The sequence below is a fragment of the Podarcis gaigeae genome (genome assembly GCF_964106915.1).
Source record: "Podarcis gaigeae genome assembly, chromosome: 5".
In the NCBI taxonomy this organism is placed as follows: domain Eukaryota; kingdom Metazoa; phylum Chordata; class Lepidosauria; order Squamata; family Lacertidae; genus Podarcis; species Podarcis gaigeae.
Genome location: NC_139681.1, coordinates 75,596,096 through 75,617,977, shown reverse-complemented (window position 1 = coordinate 75,617,977; position 21,882 = coordinate 75,596,096). Strand labels below are relative to the sequence as shown.

The window sequence follows — 21,882 nt, the reverse complement described above, 5'->3', positions numbered from 1 at the left end:
TGTTTACCCATAAGTATGTATACTGATACTTTCCCCCTAAGGGTTGCATTTAACTCAATTTACTGGATCCAAATTACAGCACAATCCAAACTCAACATCTGCAGGGATGAGAGAGTTGGATATAGTAGACATTGGGGCTTTCCTGGTTGAGCCAGTGCTGAGCCTGGGCTTCACCAGCCGAACTCAGCTAAGCATAGGTCCCCCCAAAAGTGTGTGGCAGGAGTGGGACAAGACAAGGATCCCTTTCAGCTTGGTCACATGACCTAGCAAGCAACCTGGCTAATGTGTGATGGTTAACAGGAAGGCAGTCCCATTCACCTGGCAAAATGGTCTGCAGAAGATGGACCAGTTCTGAATGCAGCTTGCTGGTGGGATCCAATTCCCCACCCTTGGCTCAGATTTACGTTTGCATGCAAGATGTTCAAGACTATAATAGCAGATGGTTGCAAATGGTGTTTAACAGTCTTCCCCAGCCTGCTGCTCTCCAGATGTTTGGGACTACAACTCCAGAGAACGTGTCTAGTGATTATGAGAACCATAGAGCTGCTACAGACCCAAGTTAATCCAAATGCAATCAAAGGGTGGTATCCAGTTAAAACCCCATCTACACTATACATTTAAAGCAATATCAACTTGGTTTTGCCCAAAGAATCCTGGGAATTGTAGTTTGTTAAGGGTGCAGAGATACTCCTGTTCTCCTCAAAGGGCTACAATTTCAAGAGTTCATTGGGAAGAAGGATTGACTGTTAAAACATTATGTAAATTGGATTTGTGAGGGGAATATGGGGGTCTCTTGAAGACACGCAGCACTTTGAACAAACCACAGTTCCTAGGAGCAAGCCCCATGTGGAAATAATGGATTAGCAAGCTTTCATAAACTGAAACTTTTTTCCATTGAAATGATGGAATTATTTAGATGATTCTAATTCAATATAAAGAAGAGAAATATTTTCATTGTTTAATTCCCTCTCCATAAGCCACAGTGTTACTAGATATATATTTGCTTCTGCAGTAATGATTGCACTGAAATCACAAAGTCATCTTCCGAAAGCTACACAAATAACTCAGCACTGCTGTAATAAACATTACAAGCACCTTGCTAGCCATCTGCAGGCAAACTTTCAAAGGGAAAATCACGTCATCAGATTATCTGACCCATACAGTGTCTTGCAGATGTTTGGGGATAGTATTTGGGACATAGCTCATTTCAGGCTCTATATAGTAGAAACAAAATGTGCATTTACACAGTTAAAAGAGTAACTGAATTCCCATAAGGATCTTCAAAAGCTTTTTTTGTTTGCCCAAGCACCATATTCTGCTACTTTGGCAAAGAGGTATTCACAATGACCTGTTAATAGGAAAGGACTCATACTTTTACCAGATGGTTCCAGCCCAGACAGCAGTGTCATCTGCCTTTATTTTAATAGCTCCACCTTTTTCTTCTTCTTTTTCTTTAAGTGATAAATGAGGTGAACATGACCTGGCCTTAGAATGTCATGGTTTAAACCATTTCCTTTCATCTTGCTTGGTGTCTTGTTGAGGCAACTTGCTAGGTAGAATCCGTTCAGCTGCAAACTTATGTATCAAAACAGTTCATAGAAGTCAAGCAGTTTTGCCAATGTGCCAGCCAGGTTTTGGTATATAAACCAACAGGCCTCAGACAATAGTTTTCCTTCACTTGCATTGATCGTTTTTTGTCCTGCATGTAACTCTTTACATGGCTTGTTTTGAGACATGACACTGTTTCCAAAGCAAATAAACTGAGACACAGTACATAAATACCAGATCCATCCTTTGATTTTACATCCTTTACATCTTCCTATAGGCATGTTAGGTTTAAATGCCCATGAGAAGTAGAGCTAGACAAACATCGATCAGCAAAATGCAAAATACTGCTGCAAATGAGAGAAACACATGTTCTCCAACTGAATTACAATTATGGATGTAAGATCAGATGTTACCATCCACAGAAGACTTCTTGTAGGTGCCTTTGATAGGCAGTCAGAGCTGTGTGGCCACTTTTCCATGATGTTCTTTGTTTACTTCTTACGTACTGAAGTTCTGAGCCACCCTTCATTAATTCATATCCCAGAGCAGTTTAAAACAAATTCATTTAAAAAAATTACATTCAATACAACCAAGAGAAAAACATAGTTAAAAATCAAAACCATAACAAACATAGCAGACATGTCTCAACAAATATAGTTGGCCTTACAATATCTAATTTCCCCAAAGACCTGTATTTTTCCTAGCAACAAAACCCAGATGACAGTATTGCATGCTGTCATTCCTCCAAGGGGAGGAAATAACCACAGATGAGGTGTCACTATGGAGAAGGCCCTATTCCATGTCACCACGTAATAGGCAGAACAGCCGAAAGGGCTTTCCTTGCCTGGACAAGATGAAAAAGGGGAGGGGGGCATCTTCCAAGTTCATAGGAACATATACTTATACTGACTCACACAATTGGCCCATCTAGTTCAGTATTGTCAATTCCAATTGGCAAAGGCTGTCCAGGGGTTCAGACTGAGGATATTCCCAATCTTACCTGGAGATTGAATTTGGGGTCCTGCAGGAAAGTCACCTGTGAAACAGCATTGCACAAGGATGTCTGGTTTCCCAGTAGGGGCTCCATCTATGGAAGGGTGAGGGGCTGAGCCCTCAAAAATTTCAAGGAGGGCATCAGGCCCCCTCAATATTCCATGGTGAACACTTGTACAGTGGTACCTCGGGTTAAGTACCGGTACTTAATTCATTCCGGAGTCCGTTCTTAACCTGAAACTATTCTTAACCTGAAGCACCACTTTAGCTAATGGAGCCTCCAGCTGCCACCGCCGGAGCACAATTTCTGTTCTCATCCTGAAACAAAGTTCTTAACCTGAGGTACTATTTCTGGGTTAGTGGAGTCTGTAACCTGAAGCGTATGTAACCTGAAGCGTATGTAACCTGAAGCGTATGTAACCTGAGGTACCACTGTACATGCCGTACGACATGTTCATGCCACACATGAGTGCGTGTGACATGTCAGCACAGTGTGCATCATGTGTGAGTGATGTCAGCACATCACATGGCACCGGCCCCCTCAATTGTGGGGGGCAAGCTGGTGTGCCTGTTTTCCAGGTTGTCCCAGAGTAGGTTAGCTTGATTTTCACACCCCACCCCACCCCAGATTGAAGCCACAGGGAGAATAAGAGAAGGTCAGCAACCATTTTCAGCTGTGGGCTGGTCCACCGTCCCTCAGACCATGTGGTGGGCCGGACTATATTTTGGAATAAAAAATGAACTAATTCCTATGCCCCACAAATAACCCAGAGATGCATTTTAAATAAAAGCACACATTCTACTCATGTAAAAAACACCAGGCAGCCCTCACAAATAACCCAGAGATGCATTTTAAATAAAAGCACGCATTCTACTCATGTAAAAACACGCTGATTCCTGGACCATCTGTGGGCCGGATTGAGAAGGCAATCCAGCCCACGGGCCTTAGGTTGCCTACCCCTAAATAAGAGGTTCTGTGCACAGCCTGAGTGAAAATGGGATGATGCCTTCCTTTTGAGATTATTCATTTTCATTTTCAGTATATTAAACTCTGTTTTGAAGATATCGTATCAGTGATGAAATTATGATGGATAAGTTGTGAGAAGCTCAGTGGAATCTGTGCACCTCTATTCCTGACTCCAGTAGTTGTTCATGTGGCGGGGCAGAGTTATCCTCCCGACACCAGCATCACTCCTGCTTACTTAGATGGGGGCGGGTGGAGCAGGGGAAGTGGCGAGGTCAACATTGCATGGATACACCAAAGGGAGTACCAAAGGGATGGTTGGTGGCAAGACCACTGGTGCAACAGTGTGGCCCTAATTTTGCCACCACCCCACATCTGAGCCCGGTACTGTGTGACTCACCTCAGTTTCAATCCAGTCAAGCTACATGTAGTCTTCAAAAACAGAAGCTAATGGGAGAGGGATCAAAAAGATAACAAAGCTCGACTCTGTAACTCAAGCACCACAGTTATGATCTTTTTGCTGGAAACTGGAGCCATAATCTGAAACAAACTATGCTCTTCTCTTTTCCCTATAATGCTCAGTTCTTATAAACTGCATGAAACCATGAGGATTCTTCTCCTTCTAATTGTGTAACTATGACATGTAGTTCCATTTTAAATTTAATTTTGTAGGAATATATATATATATATTTTAAAAAAAGAATGCAAGTTTTGTTCTAGTACCACAAAAACTTTGAAAATGTGTTCTGTGCCTGCCCCTCATTCATAGTCTTTTATAACACTACTAATGTATTGAAATTTGGAATTGGTTTTGAAAGATTATAGCACACGGCAGTTTTAGAGGCGAGAATGTAAACAAGAAAAAGGGGAGCTGAACCTTTAAATGTTAATACTTTGGGAAGCTGAAGAGCCAAATGTGTGTCTGAGAGAAAAAGCTCCATCACCTAAATGAATTGTTTCAAAAATGAACTGGTAGGTGGGTATTCGGGTTGAATAATCTAAGTTTTATTCTAATGTGCACTGGGTTCAATCAGGTCTCTCTCTCTCTCTCTCATACACACACACACGAAGACAGGCAAAAAGGCATAAACAACAACAACAACAACAACAACAAAAGCCTGTCTTGGGAAATTAATATTGCAGTAATATCCAGGTTCTGGAAAGGGAACTCTGTCGCTTTTAGAGTAAACACCAAAAACAGATGCCACAATCTCATAAAATAAACATGCAGTGAAAGGGTAACACAGACATTAACAGCAAACTGATTCAGTAGCCAATACAGTATGATGAGAAAGGCACACACAGTATGGTGTGAGGCAAAATAGAAGCCATTAGCCATATGGTACAGTGTGGAGATGGCCTCCGTGACGAGAAACAGTTGTATGCTGTGTGGTTTATAAAATAATTATGCTGTGGCAAGCAACATTTTTATAATTATTGGCAATTTTAAAAATATTTTTCTTACGCTGGAAGCATTTACCAAATTGAAGGATGGAGGCAGCAGCTTCATTTGTTGTATATTGTGCTTTTAGGCTATGCAGGGAGGTGCCATTGCGAAAACAGCAGCTAATTTACATGCGATTATGGCAGACTTTATATGATTCTTTTTTTTAAAAAAAAGAAGAAGCAAGGGATGTACAAAATATAGGCGGAGAGAAATACTTGGATGAACATTACTTGCCACCTGTCAAAAAAAAGCTTCCAATTTGTATTTTCCTCCTTTTCTTCTTTCCTTTGTAAGTATGTGGGGGGAAAGGGAACGTGGAGCTCTGAGGTTGTCATTGGCAACCACAAAATCTGTTTTGAAAGGGGGAGAACCTGAGGACAGTTAAGGGTGCCTGAAACATCTGAGGCAAGAACTGGTGACCTCCATCTCTGTTCAATTTTTGGAATAAGCTTGATTTTTTGAATCAAGGGTTTTGTCCACTTATACAAGGAAGACTGCCAGTAATGTCTGGGCTACTGTATTATTTTCCTAGATTGCTTTTAAGAAGGCTCACCCAGTGGCCAGCATCCTATTCTCAGAGTGCCCAAATAGGAATCTGATAAGCAGGATCCGAGAAGAGCAGCATTGTCCCCACATGTGCTTCCTAGCACCTGTTTCTGCAGGTGCCTGATAATGCCAACTGTCCATGGTGGTCCTGGGAAAATGTATATAGTCGTGGATTTATCACCCAGGGTGCTGCTCCCAGACTGGCATTATTTTCGGGTGGGAATCAATCACATACTAGAAATCGTGTCCTCCCTAAAAGTGTTGTGGTGAGACCTGGAGACTGACCTCCTGGTTGTGGGTGGGTCTATTGGATAGCCACAATACCCAATTGGTAGGTCCCTCATTGCTGGGTTTAATCTGGCCAATGGGGTGCAGTCTAAATGGATTGAGGGACCTATATAAACCCATGCATGGGTTCCAGAGCTTCCTCTTTTGGCTCATGCATTGGAACACCCACCCACCTCTCCCTAATTTTAGGGCATTTTGCCGTCACGTGTTGTCTGTCGTTGGGACAGGGGCACGGCAGGAATTTTCCCCACTTGGCTGATTGGCTGTGGCCATTTGGGTTTCACCTGCTGTGTAGCAATTCGTCACGACTTGTAAGGTTGCAGATAGGCACTGGTTCAGGTAATAGGGAAGGGAGAACGGTCTCGCCATCCCTATGTGAAGGGTATTCCGTTAAAGGAATCCAGGAACTCAACTTAGTTTGGTCAACCCCCGAGAGGGGGTTGTGCCCATGCCTGAGTCCAAGGGAGCATCTGGGGAGTGAACAGAGTCTGTTCCCAGGCTTTTCACCTGCCTCAGGTGTTCACCCTTGTCTGACCTATGATAGAGCTCTGGGTCAGTGCTACCTGCAAGGGTGTAGGGAGTTAGTCGAACCAGAGCCTATGCAACCACTCACTTTTCTGCAATCAATAAAGTTGTGGCCTAAATTCTGCCAAAAACCAAAACTAAAATTTGAGTCAAATGTGTCTTTATTTAGGGGGGAGGTCTCTGGGTCTGAACACGGAAAGGTTAGGTTGCACAGCTTGTTCCTCTTAACAAGTCCTTTGGCTGATTAATATCCTATGGCCTTTTAAACATGTCTGTGAGGGGGGGTATTGTTTTGTTTTTGTTTAAACTGTCTATTTTGTGCTTTTAGCAAATTAAGGAATGTTAGAAGGATGTTGGAATGAGGTTACGTGGTTTTAGCAGAAATGTTATAAAGGATTAAGTAAAAATAGATTGTTAATTGGTGAGAATGTAAAGTTACATTATATTAAGATAAATTATTAGGATAAAAACAAAGATGGAAAGGATTTGCTGAAATAGCCAATTGAACAAAAAAAAAGGGAGGTGTGAGGAGGTCAAGAAAACAAGCAAATGAATTGTAAGTTATGGAAGGATTGATTTTTTTAAAATTGTTTTTACTTCTCTGTTTTTTTTCTTTTTCTTTCTTTTTGTAATCTTTCAAAACCTTAATAAATATTATTTTAAAAAAATATATTTTGTGCTTTTATCTTGTGAACTGCACTGCCCGAGGACTTTGGATGAAGGGCGGTATATAAATTTAATAAATAAATAAAAAATAACTAAATATGTCTCCTCCTTTAAATTCGTCCAAGTTGGTGGTCATTACTCCCTTCTGTGGGAACAAGGTCCCCCCCCACTCCTGCTGCCTAAGTGGTACCTCCCTGATACTCCACCCCCTGCTGATATTAGGCTTGAAAGAAGTATTCTATTGTAGCAAATAACATAGTTTGTGATGTGTACTTGCTTGTGGCGTATGTGTGTATGGTTCCCATAACAATTTCTCTAATTTGCAAAAGTGGCTCCGAGTCCAAAAAAAGGCAGCCTTAGGAGGTGAATTCAGGTATTTATTAATAAATTCCAGTAATAACAGGCTTATATGTAAATGAATCATCCATATATATTTTGTTCATATGTCTGGCCTATTCACATATAAATGAGTGATGGGGTATATTTTTCCCCATGAAATGGAGTGTAAAGGTGACTAAGCAGTTCCCCAACACTTTTATCTCTCTGTACTCTGGCTCACTTCTAATGTCAGACCTGGGCTGGGATAAATTTCCTGGAGGAAGAGAGTGGCTTAAGGCAGGGGAAAAGCGGCTGTTTAAGAAATGAGTTGGAATTTGCCAAAAATGAAGTTTTGCATCAATTTTCTGGGCATGTTCTTTTCCAGGATGAATTGCTGGAGAATTTCAAACCCCCTGGATAATATTTTGCCATCCTCCAATATGGTTGAGAATATCAGATGCAACTTTGGGTCCGGGTTTCACTTATTGGTTAGGTCATTCAGCTGATATTGTGACTGATTAATTTGTGTGATGAGGTGACAGATTAACCAAAGTACTCAAGTGGCAAATATCAAAACAATAAAGTAATTTCATACTACAAAAACAGACCCCAGAACTATGGGAATTATTCTGTGACAGAGATGACTTCACACAGTAGGAAGAGCAGATGTTCTGGTGACTCAAACATCTGCTTTTTGATCTTCTGTGGGAGCTCACATATATCCTCCAGAGAGATGTGTGAGCTTTTGGTTATCCTGCAAAGACACTGTCAAGAGATCTGCATTTGAGTACAGTGGTACCTCGGGTTACATACGCTTCAGGTTACATATGCTTCAGGTTACAGACTCCGCTAACCCAGACAAAGTGCTTCAGATTAAAAACTTTGCTTCAGGATGAGAACAGAAATCGTGCTCCAGCAGCACGGCAGCAGCAGGAGGCCTCATTAGCTAAAGTGGTGCTTCAGATTAAGTACAGTTTCAAGTTAAGTACGGACCTCCGGAACGAATTAAGTACTTAACCCAAGGTACCACTGTATAGTGGTACCTTGGGTTACAAACACCTTGGGTTACAAACACTTCAGGTTACAGACTCCACTAACCCAGAAGTAGCACCTTGGGTTAAGAACTTTACCTCAGGATGAGAACAGAAATCACGTGCCTGCGCCACCACAGTAGAAGGAGGCCCCATTGGCTAAAGTGGTACCTCAGGTTAAGAACGGTTTTGGGTTAAGAACAGACCTCCAGAACGAATTAAGTTTGTAACCAGAGGCACCACTGTAGTTCTGCACACCGGCCAGTTTCCTATTCAAAATTGGAACAGTAATATTTTTCCCAGAGACTTTTTAGCTGTTCCTAAAAAGCATTCCCCCTAAATGCTCACGTAAATGTTAGAGATCTTTCAAAGGTACTATAATGTGCAAGGAGCTATCACCGGAAGTATGATATGGTCACCCCTGCCTATGAACGTGAGTAAAAACAAGAAGCAAAAATTCGGAGGTGAGAAGAGAGGACCAAATCTGCTGGCAACTCCTGACTCTCACTTGGTCCAGGAGCACACCTTTCTTCTCATTCACCTAAACCCTACAGCTTCTCCTCTTTTCCCCAAAATAAAAACTTTGTATTCTAGGTCTTACTAATAACCATTTCCTCTTCTTAATTCTTTCTCTCATTTGCCAGTTTGGAGGGAGTGGAGATTAAAATCTGAGTAAAGACATTTCTGGTTCCCAGTCATAGAAGCTGCAAGCTGTGTGGAGATAGATCAGAGGTAGATAAGCATTCAAATATATATCTGAACAAAGAAACAGAGCTGTCCATGTCAACTGAGATTTATTTATCTTATTTAGTTTCACACATTTCCTTTCATCACAGAGATCAGAAGTGGATAGACCACCACTTTGCACTTGCGTGCTGAGGTCCCCAAGACACCCCAAACCCAATAACTCAAACTTCACACATTATTTTTGTTTAAGGTTTTTGGCATAATTTTGGCCACAACTTTATTATCAATACAAATTGTGAGTGGTTGCTTAGGCATTGGTTAGACTATCTGTCCTCCCCGCCTTGGGGACAGCCCTGACTCCGTAGTCAGTGCGGAAGAGCAAGATCAGGGTCAACTGGAGCTGCGAAACAGACCCTCAGCTAATCCCCGCATGCTCCTTGGAACTTACACGGCCCGCACCCTGCACCAAGGGTTTGGACGAAGGGGATGGTAAGTTCCAGAATTCCTTTAACGGAATACCCGTGCAGCATTGGAGGGGCAGGCCCAGCCTATCCATACCCCTCCACCAACCAATTTTAACCAATGCCTAACCGCCACCCGAGCCCTTTACGCTCGCCGCCAACCACTCACAGACTAAACCACACCCTCAACTTGGACACCACTGCATCCAACCAGACATCATTCCCCAACGGGGAAAGATGCACCCCATCATCCCTGAATAATTCAGAGGCCTTGAACGAAATCAGAGGGTGAGGAATCACAAATCCGCCCAAACCAACCACCAATTTGCTTGCCGCGGAATTAATCCGCTTCCTAACTCTTTCGGTGGCCGCCGGGCAAGGGCTACCCCTCCAAATGCGGCGTTTCAGCAGCTGCGACCAAATTAGTGTGGTTGAAGGCACCAAGGCCGCCAAATCCCTCAAGTCCAGTAATATGGCAGCACGCAGCCCAAAGCAGGAAGAGGAAACCATATCATTCTCCCCCAGCTGCACCACTATCGCTGTAGGGGGGCCAGCGTGGAGGACCCGTCTGTGCATGAGAGGCAATAATTCTCTCCACTGCATCCCTCGTCTGGAAATCCAGGACACCTGCACGTGCTGCGGAAGGCCCAAGCCAGCTCCCAGACCAGATTGACGAGCTCTGACAGCGGCCCAGTGCACAATGCTGTGTCCCACTATCCAAATACGGATAGCGGCCAGACCTAGGGTTAAAACACAAAAATGTCAGTACACACACCACCATTATTTCCTCACATATACTTTGAATGCATCCGATCTCCAACGACCCAGGTCCTTTATCCTCCTTGCAGACAAACCCCAATGGGCAGCTGTCGTTGCGGCACCAATACGGAAGGAGTGAGGAGCAAATTCCGATGCTTTGCGGCCGCAGGCCACTACCACCTTGCGCATCACCTTAGTGAACTGATGCCGGACTAAAGGGTGCCCATTTTCATGAATAAACAAAGGCCCCTCGCCTGCCGGCCGCAAGGACAAGTATCTCTTAAGATCCTTTACGGGGCAAGGACCCTTCTCTCCCGTTGCCGAGAGCCGAATGACGGCTCCCCTACCCACCTGGTCGGTCTTCGAATTCCTGATATGCACCCTCAGGTCCGACTGTGACATGCTCACGTCCTGCAACAGCAAACCCCTGGAACCTCCATCCCGTTTTTGCTCCAGGACCACCTCGCCTACCCTCAGTGCCCCAAAGAATGCCAAGGAAAAGGCTGCTGAAAATAGACGGGCCTCAAACTTGGACCAACAGATGCTCCGCAGTTTACTGCGCATCTGTATCAGCAACTCAAAAGTGATGGGACTTCTGGGAACAGTCCTCGATGGGGTGAGCCGTCCCCATCCCTCCAATGCCCGGCGCACCACAAACTTCCTACATGGGTCCTTGTCAAAAGTGGCCCTGCTAAAGAAAGAAATTGCTGCCGAGTGAAGTCGCAGGGTCCTAGCCGCCCGGCGCATCTGGAACAAATGTGCCAGATACTTAAGCACCTGGGCAGTAGAATGAGGGGTGATGACCGCCCCCGCCGATTGGCCATTAAAGGACAGAAAATCAGCCCAGGCCTTCTTATAGGACCTTAGCGTGGAAGGGGCGACTGATGCTGCTACTCCCTGTGAAACTAAGTGTTGCCAAGGTTCCAGAGATGATCCGGGAAAATCTCCGGACGGTCTCGAGCCTCTGGCGCCAATGACCTGAATCGTTCCATCTGAAAACGGGACAGAGCATCAGCAATCTCGTTAGAAATACCCGGAACGAAGCGAGCAGAAAATACAATATTAAAACGCAGACAGTGCAAAACAAACACCCGAAGCAAGGCCGAAACCCTAGACGACCGGGATGACTGCTTAGCTAAAACAGTCACTACTGCCTGGTTATCGGACCAAAAACAAACCCGATGGTCCTTAAAATGCTCGACCCACAAGTGTACCGCAACAACTATGGGGAAAAACTCAAGAAATGTCAGGTCTCGAGTTATCGCTTCCCCACACCAAGCCTGGGGCCAAGGTTCAGCACACCACCTGCCGTCCCAAAACAAACCAAACCCCAGTGACCCTGCCGCGTCAGAATGCACTTGAAAATCATTGTGGAGGTTCAAAGTGTCCTGCCACAGTGATACGCCATTAAATTCTTCCAGGAATTCCAGCCACACACGGAGGTCGGCTTGCACTTGGGCGGACAAACGAACCCTATGATGCGGTGCCTGCAGCCCCGAGGTAAGTTTGGCCAGGCGAGAGCAGAACGGGCGCCCCGGCGCCACCACCCTGCAAGCAAAGTTTAAATGACCTAGCAACGACTGAAGCTGTCGCAAGGTAACCTTCCTCAATGGGAGCAGTTCTTCAATGACCTTCCTTAAAGCAACTAACTTATCTGGCGGCAAACTAGAGGTTTGGGCCACGGTATCCAACAAGATACCCAAATAGGTAAGTTGCGTAGTGGGACCCTCAGTTTTCTCTGCCGCTAATGGAACCCCCAGGTCTTCAGCCAGGGACGCAAAGGCACGCAGCAGAACCACGCAATTCCCCGTGTCCCTCGCGGAGGCCAGTAAAAAGTCATACAAATAATGCGTAACCCCGCCCAAACCGGTTCTGTCGCGCAAGGCCCATTCCAGGAATGAGCTGAAACACTCAAAAGCCGCACAAGCTACCGAGCAGCCCATGGGCATAGCCTTATCAAAATAGAATCCCCCGTCAAACTGAAAACCCAGCAGCCAGAAATCCTCAGGATGAATTGGCAACAAACGAAAAGCCGACTCAATGTCGCACTTGGCCAATAGGGCACCAGGCCCAAACTTCCTTATCATCTTGATCGCATGATCAAGAGAGGCATACTTCACCGAACAGAGCTCCGGGGGAATTACGTCGTTAACCGACGTACCATTAGGATGAGAGAGGTTATGAATTAGGCGAAACTCCCCCGGGGCCTTCTTGGGAACTATTCCCAAGGGTGAAATGTGCAAATTAGGAAAGGGGGGGGTGGCGAAAGGACCAGCCATACGACGTAAAGCCAGCTCCTTTTCAATTTTCTTACGCGCCACACCAGGCATGTCCTTAACGGATTTCTGGTTCCTAGGATTCTGGGCTACAGGGGCCACGACCACTGGGATCCTAAATCCCAGCGAAAAACCATTACTCAAATACGACGCTGACTCTCTGTCTGGGTAAGATTCCAATAACGCCAGTAACGGCTGTAGCCGAACCGGAGTATAGGCCAAAGAAAAGATATCACTTTCCTGCTCCGGGAACAGGAGGCTGGGCAGGGACCTTGGGGGGCTGCTGGGAGCCCCCTCCCCTGCGAAAGGGCCGCCTGGCCGCGGAGCAAGCAGAAGCCGAGTGGCTCCCAGAGCATTTGTCACAAAGGTGTGCGAATTTACAGGCTTGACGTTGGCAAATGCCCTTATTAAAGTCCCAGCAGAACCACTTGCGCCCAACTTTTTGGGTGGCAGGCTTGAATTTTTGCAACTCAGAAGCCTTCTTCTCAATACGTGGTGCCACATAAGTGGTCCACACATCCAAGTCCTTCCTGTCCCAGCGGGCCGTCGGTATCTTGGCCGCCCTACGCCTAAAGTTCTGGTCATATGATAATGCAGCAGTCTCGCCAGCCATCGTAAAAGCTGAACGGACAATAGACAGATAAACCCAGAGGTGCAGAGACCTCTTGGGATACGCTGCAGAAATCACACCAGCAAAAACCTGGAAACTATCCATCCAACGTTCAAAAGTCCTGTCAGCCTTTGCTACAATTGTCCGTCTTTTGGGAACGGAAAGGCCCTTGTCCAGCGGCTCCCGACCATCAAGCGGAGGAGCCAAGCTGAAAATATCCACGTAGCGGCCATCCAGAATCCTAGACCGCAATTTGGAAGACAAGTGGGCACCAGGAATAATATCCCTAGCAGAATTGGTGGAGACTCTTACGTCAGGCACCAGGACCCCTTCTCGACACTCCTGTACGGCGCCATACCTGGCCCTATGAGAATTTGCCCTACGCTCCCAAACCCACTTTGGCAGCCCCGACGACTCCCCGTAGCCCCAGTAAAGCTTAAGGGGGGCCCCCTCATCACTGCTAGAGCTGATGGAGGAAGTACCTGAAGTGGAGGACGATGTGTCCCTCCGTCTCTTCTTAGAGTGCCTCCTGGAGCCCCTTTTTCGGCGACGATGCCCACCGGAAGAGGACCTTGGAGGAAGAGGAAGACTGTCTTCAATCGAAGAATCTGACGCTTCACCCTGTTGCACTGCACCTGGGGCTGACTGAACAGAGACAACTTGTGAATGAACTGGATTAGAATGCCCCAGCTCTGGGGGCCGTACAGGTGAGCCCCGTACAGCGCGGCCCCGGGTCGATGCGCTTCTTCTGGCGCCGACCCTGGCACGACCACGGCCCCTAGGCACTGCATCCTGCGATACAGGCAGCACCGAAGGTTGGACCTGCGGAGCATCAGGTAAGCCAACTCCGGCTAACGGTGGCTCCCCTTCTTCACTAGATGATGATGCAGGAGAGGAAACATCCACCGGGGGAGGCGGGAATGCTGATGACGTTGACGGGGTCGAGCAACGGTGTAGCAGGCCATCCATCTCCGCCTCTACCCTTGCCAGTGTCACCGGGTCGCCAGACAAACTTGAAACCATAGCCTGGATGCGTTTCAAGGACTGACCAGGCTGCGGAGATCGCAAGGCCTGGGATGGGCCTTTTATAGGCCGCTTCGAGGAGCGGGCTGGAACAGGCCTTCCTGCTGCCTTCTTAGGAGCCATTCCTACTACTGGTGAGAAAAGAAAAGAAAAGAAAATTAAGTAGGAAAAAAAAAAAAAAACAAACCAACTAAGTTCTTTAAGACGCTAGAATCTGCAAGAAAATGAAGCAGAATGAATTAAATAGTTAATTAAAACTAAGACCTAGACTATAAAATGATGCACCAGTAGACAGGAGGCAACCCCTTGCTTACAGATTATGCAACAGATCGGTAACCCAGGAGCAGCTGGGAAGAGCACCAGCCACCAAATCAGAAGCTGTCCAATACGGAAACAAACCACAACCTTGTGCTCTTTACCAGCACACACACCTACACTAGCCGTCCAGGCTGCGTGCAATTGAAGAAATTAATTGCCTGCAAACATATCAACTGCCACAAGAGGTCGCAGTAGTACCAATTATACTCAGCCTAGGATAAAGCAACCACCAGGCCCTGCAATTACTAGGCCTGAACGCTAGAGGCCGCCACGTGGCCGAGAGGAATCAAAATGGCGCTCCCGCCTAATGAGGCTGCAAAATGGAGGCCTCACAGCTCTCCGCTCAAATCAATGCACCTCTGGGGACAACCAGCGGCACCCAGCCCCCCAGCAACACCAGGCCGGCCTCCCAGGGCCTGCTACAGGGCAAGGTAAGCCACCCCTAGCCAGGCAGCCAGCCGCAGGGAAGCAAAGGCCCTGAATAGGGAATCGGGGCCCCGCTTGCCTTCGGAGGCCGATGCAGGCCTCTCCGGAGCCTCCGGAGGCCCAGGGAGCGCCAAATCGCAGGGAGGCCCCCGGCACCTGCAGGCCCAGGCGGCGGGGGGGGGGGGGGATCGCGCGAAAGCCGCCCAGGAGGCCTACTCCGGCACCAACAGAAGCCTGTGGGGAAGGGAGAAGCAAGGACAAACTGAGAAGAAATGTTCCCTTGACTGGGGATCGACCCTGCAAGAGGGCAGGGGAATTGAGGGAAGCCCTCCCCACACGGCCCCTGGGCCTAGGCCGAGCACCCCCCCCCCGACTAAATTAAAGGGAATTAAAACAAACAGGAAAATTAAATAAAGTGGGGAAGGATCTTTCAGCAACAAATTAAAGAAAGAGGAGAAAATGGAGGAAGAAAAACAAAGGGAAAAGGTATACGACCCAAACTTCTGCTGTAGTCACTCAGAGATCCGATGAGATCCGATGTCCACAGCAAAAGAGAAAGAGAAAGCTGTGGACCTTGCTTAAATAGCCACTGACCCCACCCCTAAGTTTGCAACATCAACTTTCCCCAGATAACCAGATCCTCCCATCTAAACAAGCCCTGGCTTTAACTTGCCTAGCAATCATGGGGTGCCTTGTATAGCCCCATCCGCAACCCGTGCTCTCCTTTTAGTGAGAACACGCTTTGTAGAAGTAGAGGAGTAGATGTGCTGTCTTCATCTTTGCAAGATACTCTGGTTTTCCATTAAAAAAAAATCCCTATTGGGTTTTATCCATGGAAAGCAAATCAGTGGATTGGCCTTCCCCAGCAGCAAATACCATGTGGATTCTTACATCCAGAATGGAGATTGTATAGGAGCGATAGCATAAGACAGGGGGCTGCTAAATAAGTCTATGTAAACAACTTATACCTGACCTGCACTGTATATATTTTTTCTAGTCTCATAGATTGTGCTCACCCAAATAATCACTGTGGAATCTACTTTCAACACAGAAAGAAATATTACTTCCCCAATAATGACATGCATTATTCAAACAGTCTGTAGGTTTGTATTTGCTCATCAGTGGTGACAACATTACAAATGAAACAGTAAAAAAGCAGTATATTAGTACATTACAGTAAAATGTTATGCTATGTATATCGCCAAAGTACTGCAGTGATATGTTGATCAATCTCCTTTTGCTGGAGCACAATGCAAAACGGGTTGTTTTTAACACATTCATTAATAAAGACTTAAAAAGAGGGGGGGGGAGATTGGAAACTGTGTTAAAAATGCTACTAAACAGAAAACACAAAGCAATATCATACAGAGATGAGACACAATCTAAGACTTTTCTTTCAGGATTTAAAAAAGAAATTCTGATTGTTCATCGATGAAAGCAACTGGCATAGACTGCTGAACTGGTTATTTTATTTTATCCAATATTGCTTGCAAAGATACCACTTTCATTTTTGCCAGCATTTGTAGTGTAAATGAGGAGCAACCTATCGTAAAATGATGCTACTGAGATCAAAGGAAGCAATCCCTACCACTAAGCTGAAATCATTCTGGGGAACTGTTTTTGATTATGGTTAATGATGTAATCAAGCTAGTAAACTGCCTAGAAGTTGTCGTTGTAGTGGGATTACAGTTTGCCATCATAGAGCACCTAATAATACGAACAAAAAAGTATGGACTTATAAAAATAAGATATTAGTTAATGTTTACTTTAATGGCACACGAGATGAGATCGGGTTGATTAGAATGCTGATAGGAGCTTTTCCCGAAGGAAAATTACTGAAATTTTTGTACGAACGAAAATGCCAATAATATAGAGTGGGGGGAAAGACCACAAGAGTCATTTTTAACATCTTTGATTTCATTCTTTAAAGACCAATTATTTTTCTGTCCCCTGTGGGAAGGGGGAAAAAAAAACTTCTTTCTTAATGGCAGAATCATTCTGAGACTTCTCTGATTCATTTTATATTTAGTAGATTACAGTTTTAGAGTCATCAGTCAGAAGGAACCCAGCCAACTGACAGACCTGAAATCATGTCCTTTGATTGTAATTGACAGGAAAAGCATTTAAGGTAAAGGGGAAAAATATTTTATTCATCTTTGATTACACTGTGATGTGATTTGGTGACATAATACAGCTGTGAACTGAAGCAAGAAAGGCAATAATTCCTACTTCAGGTTTTTGACATGATGTAGCCCTTTAGTCTTCTTCAAGCCTAAGCCTCCAGCTACAATAGGCCCCTTGATGGAGTCTAGACAAATAGATATACAGACTGTTGCCATTTAAAAAGCAAACAGCTTTAAAAAAGCATTTCTCAAGGCTGTGTATTTCAGACCTAAATGGCGGCACAATTTCCCAACCCCCAAAATTATATTCAGTTAGCTCCCGCCCTCCAGAAACAACTTATTGGGCTGAGCTCCTTCACTTTAATCGGGTCTTAAAAGTAATCAAGAAAATGGTATTTGTTGCCATATTAAAAATATTCTCACAAGAGGCTTTAAACATCTTGCAACTAATTCATATGCAGGAGACATTTATTTCCAGTATCATACTGCCTGGACGGCTATCATAGCTTTTCTCTTTCTTCCCTGCCTTAGTATCATTTTGATCTCAATGGGTCCATTTTCTATTAGTATAATAACTTTCAGGTGGCATTTTCTTCTCGAATGCCTATTCAGCATGTAGGATGGTGGTGAAGGGGGATGGTGACTTCAGCTTCCATCAGCCCCAAGCAGCATGGCCAATGGTCAGTGGTAATGAGAGTTGTAGCCCAATAACATCTGGAGGGCTGTGGATAGCCTATTCCTGATGGAGAAACTCAGGTAAATCATCAGCTGTGGGTGAAACCTGTGCTTTAGAAATATGAATGGCAAATTTTTCCCAGTGAGTGACACAAGTTGAATGTAGATGTACCAGAGGTGAAAAATAGCTTAGTTAAATCAATTGCGAGACAGAGGTGAGATCTCCATTGGTTGTTAAGAAGTCAAACCAACGATCATCACCTTCAATAGCAATTTCTTAACTCACTGCATTGCTCTGCAGTTATTTGGGAAAGAGTCCCAATATAATGAGGGTCTTTTGTTTTGGGTAAGGAATAGATGGCTTCAGACAGGGCTGGATTTTTATTAAAACCTCAGTGCTGAACTTATCCACATGGAATTTTGTTTTCTTATTCCCTTCTTACTCCTTGATCTGTATAGGAAGTGACACATTTTTACCCATCTCACTAAAAATACAAACAATGCATGACTCTTTCATATGTATTATATGTACAATATACATCTTCCTTTGTATGTCATTTTGCATATAATTACTCAGGGTTCTTTTTTTAAAATGAAAATGCACAAAATATAAAACTGCCAATGCAAGAGGTTGTCCAATGCAAAAGCATTTGTTTGAAGACAATTCTCTTGCCAGGTAGGCTAGTCATTTGTTTCTAGGGGCACAATGTACCCACATGCTAGTGCTCAGATTATGGAGGGAAAGTTAGACAAAGACCTTAATGAAATCTATAAGTCTCCCATCTCAATTTCCTTGTCCCTCTTGTAATTCAAACACTGGAATGAATGGGAGCTGAAGAAGAATATCTCGGTGGGGAGAACTTGTCGGATTGTGCCCATACAGTAGTTGTAATAGTTGCATGTTGAGACCTTTAACCCCCCCCCCTTTAAATAAATTCAGACAAGACTCAAATTTTGGTTTGTTTTTTGGCAGAATTTAGGCCACAACTTTATTGATTGCACCAAGTGAATGGTTGCATAGGCTCTGGTTCGACTAGCTCCCTGCACCGTTGCACATAGGGATCCCTATCTGCAACCTTACAAGTTGTGACGATTTTGGCAGGCGAAACCCAAATGGCACCAGCCAATCAGCCAAGTGGGGAAAATTCCTGCCATGCCCCTGTCCCAACAACAGATGACACACAACGGCATAGCAAGGTCAAGCGCACAAGCCCTAAATGTAGGGAGAGGTGGGTGGGTGTTCAGATGCACACACCGAAAGAGGAAGCTCTGGGTCACGTGCATAGGTATATATGGGTCCCTTGATCAGTTTAGCCTGCGTCCCATTGGCCTGATTGAACCCTGCATCAAGGGACGTACCAATCGGGTGTTGTGGCTATCCATACGTACCCACCCACAACACAGGTTTAGGTTGCCAGGTCCCACTGCAACACGTGCCCTCTTTAAGGTTGGACCTGATTTATGAGTAAAGACTTCATAAGATATTTAAGTGTGAGACCTAATGCAGAATCTGTCTAGAGCAAGAACTCTGCAGGGTAGGGTGCAGGCTAGTCAGCATTTATCATTTAGCTTTGCTGTTCATGATAGATTTGCAGGAAACTCAAGTGAAATAAATGGCAACAATCCTTCATAGTATGCTATAAATGGATATCTAGCATTTATTTTTTATCATGACAAATTTCAGCTCTAGTACAACTGAACAAAATCATACACAATGAATCCTAGGCAGTGTTATCCAAAAGGGTCCATGGAGGGGAAAATCCTATTTATGGACTGCCTAATCCAAAGCTTTGCCAGACTCATGCCAACAGAATAGAAGGGGTGAGAGAGAGAGGGGGGGGGAGTGTTGGTGTTTCTTTCTGTTTTTGTATCTGAGGGGGTAATATTTTTTTGAGCGGAGTTGTATTTTCCATTCCATTGGTTGCAATGGGAGAAAAAACAATAACCCAGTACTTCAAAATAAATAAATAAATATCAGTACAAAAACTCAAAGCCATATGGGAGATCTGCTTTATCCTATGGTCCTTTGATGTCCTCCCAGGGTCTGTAAGATTGCTCCCTAAGACTGCTTGCCTGGGAGTAAGACCCATTCAGCTCAGTAGAGTTTACTTCTCATGTCTAAGCTTGCACAGTACACTATGTTGTATATTTATCTTTTAGATTTAGTCCAATACCAGATCAAGTTGCTTCAATTACCTAACACTGAATGCATGGGCAGTTGCAAATTTCATATGCTACCAAGCTATGGAAGCCGTGAGTTAAATACTATTATTCATTAGCTAATAAAAACCACTCTTTTCCTTGAGAAGAAACTACTTCTTATTTAAAATAAAATATTAAATGTAGACTTGGAATCCCCAGGAACATGCATGGTAAAATATGTTAACCTTCTCTCTTAGAAGATTTTATTTTTATGTTGGGGGGGGGGACACACCTGTCCCACGTTTCAGCCCCAGAAGGGCAAGTCAAATGCCTTTTTATGCTCTTACAAGTAGGCATTATTTTTCATTGGTCTGAAAAGCAGCATGGAAAGGATTTCACATCATCTCCCAGTTTGAAGATGCATTTCTACAAGCAATAGGAGAGTAGGTGCCATTGAACTCAATGGAGCTTACTTCTGAAGGGTGGGGCACCAAAGGTAACTTGCCCTTTGTGATACTTCTTTGGGTTCTGATGAGAGTGAGAGCACTCCCCCTCTTTGCTTGTTCCTAAGGGAGAGATTGGAGGGGAGGATGTGAGTTAATTTGGCTTCTGTGTGCTGTGGAGTCGTGTCTGTACGAGAGCATCATTGCAAGACCATGAATCCAGAGTGATTTGGTGCTTCAAATTATTTTGCTATTTTATACTTTTTATTAATTGATTAATTAATTAATTATACTTTTGTATTTGTTTTTATTGTGTTTTTCCTTTGTATTCATATTCTGTCCACTGCTTTGGGGACCTTTGGGCTGAACAGCGGTAGGTCTAGAAAGGAACCAACCATTACCATAGACATGTAGAGGGCTGCACAGAAGAAACACATTTTTAAAAGTGCTTCTTATGAGGTCAAACTTTATCTATAGTCTAAGGAAAAATCTCTCTTATCCTCAAAAAGAGAGAATTTTTAAGGATAACCCCTTAAAATAAATTTAATGAGGTCAAAAGCAAAGTTTTTACGCAAACCCTTTCCTGACTTCATCCCAGGAGGGGGAGAAAAAGGGAAACCCTGATCAGCATTGCCATCAGAACATCTCAAGACTTCAAGAAGACCTCCACAGCGCCACCGCGTCCCTCTAGCGGTTATAGTTTGGCTTTAAAACTCTCAGCTGGTTGACATGTACATGATGATTCAAGACCTGAATTCTGTTCAGACATTCACACCTGATGGCTCAGCACCAGACTTTCACACAGTCAAGCATCTTGTTTGCACAAAGCCTATGCACAATGCCTGTTGTCACAGTCTTGTTGCTGAGCAACCATGTGCAGAGCTCAGTGGGGTGGGAGGCCAGCCAACCGGAAGAGTCTCTGAGCTGTACTTGCCTGGATGCTGAGTCAGCATCCAAAGTCTGGTCCAATCCAAGGATTGGGCAAACAGCAATCCACATGGTTAGACTGCCAGGAGTCAGGGAATCCGATGGTCATAAGGTCAAGGGTCAAGACAAGCAGGAAGCAGCAAGACAGGAACTGCAAGCACTGTTACCAGTAGCTGACTGCTGCTGGAAGTTCTCCTTAAGAAGGCTGAAGCCAGCTGGTTCTCATCAGTGCCTTCTCTTCTGTGTCTTGAAAGCTTATGACACTTATTCTCAAAGTATACAATACTGATTGAATGTACAAGAAGCACCCTGTCCACATTTGGCTATATGTACACAGGTACTGGGAAAAGAAAATGTTTAAACAGGTTCTGGGGCTAGTGGTTAAAATGTCCCCTCCATGCATTCTATCCTGTTCTGTGTTAAAGCCTGAACAGGCTTTGATTATTCTTGAATGAGAGTATAACCCGTCTCATCAAATTGATGTCACCGATATGACTGTTCTACCTGCAATAATTAACACGTTCCTTTGTTCAAACCCACATCTGTTGCTACTGCGGTCAGTTATGGTAAACATGTGTGTGAACAAAATTACTCTTCCAAAGTTTACCTACATTACAGGGAGAGGAATCAGAAGACAGATCCAAGTCCTTGTTGATCACTCACAAAGTTGTACTACAACCACCATT

General features: G+C 44.6%; 2 long non-coding RNA genes across 2 annotated transcripts in view; one reads left to right on the top strand and one right to left on the bottom strand.

Moving 5' to 3' along the window:
- The window catches only part of LOC310845126, a 260,829-nt gene that overhangs the window by 156,497 nt on the left and 82,450 nt on the right, over nt 1-21,882 (top strand). The gene's annotated exons all lie outside the window — the stretch shown is intronic.
- On the bottom strand, nt 1,433-21,337 carry LOC310845167. The gene is made up of 3 exons (XR_014564535.1): nt 21,204-21,337; nt 8,928-9,037; nt 1,433-1,895 (listed from the first exon to the last, which is right to left on the bottom strand). It is a non-coding gene; the product is annotated as an uncharacterized lncRNA (long non-coding RNA).